Source organism: Olea europaea, chromosome 17 (genome assembly GCF_002742605.1).
Source record: "Olea europaea var. sylvestris chromosome 17, O_europaea_v1, whole genome shotgun sequence".
Lineage (NCBI taxonomy): Eukaryota > Viridiplantae > Streptophyta > Magnoliopsida > Lamiales > Oleaceae > Olea > Olea europaea.
The window spans coordinates 24,537,625-24,543,138 of record NC_036253.1 but is presented as its reverse complement, the minus strand read 5'-3'; the positions used below and the strand labels follow the sequence as shown (position 1 = coordinate 24,543,138).

Here is a 5,514-nt window from a genome sequence, read left to right as displayed (position 1 = left end):
TATAAGAGAATAGAGTTCAGAACCAAAATCAGTAAAACAATTTTCTAATTTAATGTTATTGTTATTACAGGGATATTATAATACTAAAGCGAGTTCTATAATTCTATCACTGGACAAATAGAAATAGCAAAAAATGCATTCTTGAGTAGATAATGATGTAGTTCCCACAAAATAAGGAACTTGAACCGAGGAACAACTGATGACCATATAACCCACTTGCTCAAAAGCTAGTTCTCTGCATCACTATGGTTATTATAAAGACATGAAACATAAAAGAGCAATAAATTCAAGAATAAAGAGTGGCATCAGAACTTACATTTTGCATATAAGCAGTTCATCATTCCGGTCTCCAAATCCAACTACAAAAGATTTTAATATTATAAAAGAAAATCAAAAGAAGAGAAATCAGTCATTGCTTTTGATACAAAACAGTAACGTTATGGAAACATATTTCTTCATGCGATGAACTGAAAAAATGAAAATTTTCCATCCATTTATTAGTTCTTGTTCACCTCCATTTTGGGATGATTGGGGTGTGGGAGGCATATTAGTCAATCCACAAAATACAGAAATGGTCCGCTAATATTTTAAGAGGTGATTACTCAAAAATAATTCAAAGTAGTAATTTGGAAAGTATGGTCTTACTCTTTTCAACCACATAATCAAAAAGATCAAAGGATATCAAAGAACAAAAACAAAAGAATAAGCATAATGTCTGCCACATCATGCTGAACACTTTAACAATTTGAAGACCAATTTCGGCTCAGTAGAGTGTAGAACTAGAACAGGTAACCTGATGTTTCAAACAAGTATATATAATTTTATAAAATTGTAAGATAAACTTTCAAATTAGTATTAATGCCAACCAAATTGATGAGTTATAAAATAATTGTTTATCTTATTAATTAAATCGGTAAAAGCTTGATTTCAACATATACTATAGCTGACAATCTAATATAGATTGAATTGCATACACTCTATATATATATATATTTGTTGAAACAAACCTTTCTCTCCTCTCCTCCATTTATTGTTTCACACATGCAGCTTCAACTCCTCTGATTCTGTAATAAGAAAACATGTATTTGCGATACCAATTCAATACAGCAAGCAACTGATCACTATTTTTTCTATCTCTTTTTTCTAGAGGCTAGAAACATATAATTTCACTAATTTCCAAAATTGAGTGGGATACTTTGACCGCACTAAATTATGTGTGGCTTTCTCGTGCATTCCATTTGTCCACATTAAACTTTGTATGACATGAAAATACATAAAATAGACTATTATCCCCCCAAAGCGTCCAGGAACAAAATTATCTTAACATAATAACCAAAACTTTTATCCTCCTGATTTACAGTTTCTCTAAAAAAATATTAAATTTCTCCATTCAGAGTATTGTCATTGTTTGGGCCCCATTTTTTGGGAAAACGGATTTTGTAATAATGATTTTTTTATTTTTTATTTTGAGAATGTGTGATTAAAAAGTAGGAAAAAATTTTGAGTTTACGTGTGAATTTATTTTACTGGGAGAACGTGTGCTTGGAAATGAATTTGGGAAAAAAATGAGTTTTTCAAGAATGGGGTGGTGAAGTATATGAAAACTGCAAATATAAGAATGCAATATCAGATGCTTTAAGCGAGAAACTTTGCCAAACATGCAGTGCTATAGTCGAAATATATTATCAAATTAGAAAAAGAAAAAACTTAGAGCACTCACTTTATTTTGGATGGAGAAATTGATGAAATTAGTATCAATCAGAACTCGGTAAGGCAGCCCTAATGCAGTGTTGTGCTTAAAGTAAAGCGCAGACGAAACTTGAGGTCTGCATTAAAAGATTGCAACCACATTGATTTCATCATAAAGTACATAGACACAAGCACACATCAAAACTTTTAAATTAGAAATAGAAACGAGAATTATTTACACCTTTCTTGGAAGCTTTAGTTTGCTCAAGTCTTTCTTGATAGTGTTTAAAACCTCCTGTTTGTGTCTTGCATTAAATTAGAAATAGAAACGAGAATTATTTACACCTTTCTTGGAAGCTTTAGTTTGCTCAAGTCTTTCTTGATAGTGTTTAAAACCTCCTGTTTGTGTCTTGCATAAAAAATTAACACAATTCATAAATTAATTAAGTATAAATGTAAAATAATCAGATATATCCATAGAAATAGATATGGGCTTACTGTTTAAGTTCTCTGTGAGTAACTATTTTCTTCATGACAGAAAATTTAGGGGTTTTCTTTGCTTTTCCCATCTTTAAACAAATTTCTCCCTAAGCTAGTAAAAAGAAGGCACAGCGAATCTTTGAAATTTCTCTCTTAGACCGGTTTGAATGTGGAAAACAAAACCTCAAGCAAATCCAGAAATTTAGGATGCAGTGGCTGAAAATTATTCATTCAATCCATGAGAAATTACTAGGTCGATTTACCCTACGAAAAGAATGAAAACAAGTTCCTATTCCTCTTGGGAGGAGGTTGACCTTCCAGTAACAAATTCTTAAAACCATAAACAAACAAAAAACAATCCACCAATGATCCATTACTCCAACAATAATCCAAAAACAATTCATTAAGTGGACAAGAAGAACGATAATTCATTATTTGTAGACAAGGCAACAAGAATTCATTACTTTGTCGACAAGTCAACAAGAAGTGGTGAGATGAGGACATTGACTTACTGAAGGAAGCAAATTGCAGCTTCTTGGATGCACTGTCTAAAACGAAATGAAAGGCTGAGCAGCAAAGACACTATTACCGCAATATCAAGCTGCAATGATATAAACAATAAGATTAGAAAAGTTGTTGTTTAAATTTAGAGATAGATAATGTAACACACTAAGAAGTTCAAGACCGTGAAAATATAAAGAAAGATTTTCTTGATTGAAATAACCGTATATGAAATTTTTTACTTACAGGCCCAGCTGCTGGCAGCCTAGGTCCAAATTTTTAAGACTTTCTTGCTCTTAACAATAAGTTTATGGTAACAACAATCTTATCGTATGCAAAATTCTTAAAAATGTGTCATAGTAGTCGTAAAATTGTTAAGACCACTTCAAACATATAATAGCCTCAGAAGTTCCATATCATCTCCAAATTTCATTGTATGTCGTAAAATTAGTAATGATACAAAGAGAAAGTCTTCCTTCATCTCATTCACCTTTTAACACCTACATACCCTCTAAATCTTAGGACTCCCAGCTGGGAAACAAAACCTATCACTTACAGCGCACTCCGTTCCTTCAATCCCTTTCACCTTTTGTCCAAATACAAGGAAAATACTCAATTTAAACAGAAAAAGCAAAATGATACATTGATCAAAATGACTAATCCGTGATAAGAGTAATTCAACAGTAACCTACTCTCCTACTCATCCTTTTCTCAATGGGAAAACACCTCAGTATCCACAGTCAAACTGCTATGAAGCAACTCCATCATGTCCTGTGTACTTCTCAAGGACTAAAAGAATAACTTATATGTAGCCTGGAACTCTTGTTTATCTTTGGTAGACAGACTCGACAGAGAAGAATTATACAGATGCATAAATATGTTCAGATTGATAAATTTCTGAGAGGAAAACTTCACGAATCTTTCTCCCGCCAGCCTCAGAAACTGCTCAGTTGATAGTTTCTGCCTAGCTTCAGTACTTGCAAAACTTTCTCCATTGAATTTTTTGTATCTCCTTGGAGAATTACTGATGTGATCTAAGGAATCTGGAAAAAAAAAAGACGACTCCATGGACTCTCTGTTCTCAGTTGGAGGTAATAACCCAGTTTGGGCATTCTCAAGCGGTGGAATTTGTAGAGCTGATGAACATCCAAGTGATCCAACGTTTTGGTTGCGTTGTTGATTTTGTCTTTGCTGCAGCTCTTGAGCCTTTGACATGCACAGCAACTCAATGGAATTCTCATGTAAGAATTCATAGTTATTAAAGAAAGAATCAATATCTTCCCAGTATGCCGTATCTGTTAATCCATTGTGTTTCCCTTTATTTGTGATTGATATCCCAGAATATCTGACAGAATTACCACATCCTTCAATTTGTTTCAAATTGGAGGAGGCTAACTTATGGAAAGGATTAGCCATCTCAGAGCATAGACCAGTGTATTATTTACAATTATCCTTTATGGTTATAATAACCATGTATGTACGTAATTGTAAGCATCCTAGATGTATGCTTATATATATGACTAACTGTAAACATGATCAAACGCGGAAGTTTGGACTATTGAATTACCTCCAGCCATTGTTGACATGAAAACCTTTCGGAACCGAAAACGTAGCTGCTATTCTACGAGTTTGAGAGCTTCTAATGCCTCCTTCCAGCCTCTGAATGATGGTGTAATATAAACAAGTAGACGGAATGGCATTAGGGACCCAAACAATGTTTTTTTTATCAGCTCGGTCCATCACCGATTCTTTTCCGTAATTGTAGGCATTATGGACCATTCACAGCAACTTCCAAATTGGCCAAACTTATTATTGGACGTGCAAATCATTGATTAACGGAAGATTTAGGCCACACATGGTTTTCCTTAATTAGAAATGAAAGATTTCCTCATTCTCCCACTTGGCCTAATATATTCCATTATTTCCTATAGTAAGAAACAACTGTATGAATCATGGCTATAGTTTCTCTTAGAATGAGTATTATCTTCCATATATCACAATGTATTTTGTATCTTAATTTTAGTCCATAAAACTTAATGAATAAACATAAACCTACGTTTATTCTAGGTCCAAACTTGATTGATATTTCTCTAACAATGAATAAATGTGCATAAAACAAATATGAGAAATTATCATTACTGAATTAGAATTTCAGAAAATAACATTGTCACATACAATGAAATCAAACTAAAAGACCAAGTCCCATACGGTCTACTAGATCCTTGAACTTGAATAGTGGCATGTCTTTCGTCAAAGGATGAACAATCATCAATTCAGTATTTATGTGCTCAACGACGATTGTTTTGTCTTTAACACGTTCTCTTATGACTAAATATTTAATGTCGATATGCTTATTTCGACTACCACTTTTGTTGTTTTTAACCATAAAAATTGCAGCTGATTATCACAATATAACTTTAATGGCCTAGAAATAGAATCTACAATTCTAAGTCCAAAAATGAAATTCTTCATCCATACACCATGCGATGTAGCCTCAAAACATGAAACGAACTCAGCCTCCATAGTAGAAGTAGCAATCAAAGTCTACTTTGCACTTCTCCATGATACAGCTCCACCAGCAAACATGAAAATGTATCCAGATGTTGATTTTCTTGAATCAACACAGAAAGCAAAATCTGAATCAAAGTAGCTAATTACCTCCAAATTATCGATTCGTCTGTACATAAACATGTAATCCTCCATCCCCTGAAGGTACCTTAGAATTTTCTTTGCAGCTCTCCAATGGTCCATACCCAGATTATTCTGATATCTTCCCAACACTCCAATATCAAATGCAATATGAGGCCTTGTGCAAACCTGAGCATACATTAGGCTTCCAACAAC

The 5,514-nt window shown here is 33.4% G+C and overlaps 1 long non-coding RNA gene across 4 annotated transcripts; it reads right to left on the bottom strand.

Annotated features, from left to right (window-relative positions):
- Window positions 1-15: 15 nt before the first annotated feature.
- On the bottom strand, window positions 16-5,508 carry LOC111365489. Of its 4 annotated transcripts, XR_002697467.1 has the most exons (5): window positions 2,682-5,508; window positions 2,035-2,098; window positions 1,721-1,826; window positions 1,008-1,064; window positions 16-359 (listed from the first exon to the last, which is right to left on the bottom strand). It is a non-coding gene; the product is annotated as an uncharacterized LOC111365489 (long non-coding RNA). The 4 variants fall into 4 exon arrangements; XR_002697469.1 differs by lacking the exon at window positions 1,008-1,064; XR_002697468.1 differs by lacking the exons at window positions 2,035-2,098; window positions 2,682-5,508 and adding an exon at window positions 1,931-2,024.
- Window positions 5,509-5,514: the final 6 nt, after the last annotated feature.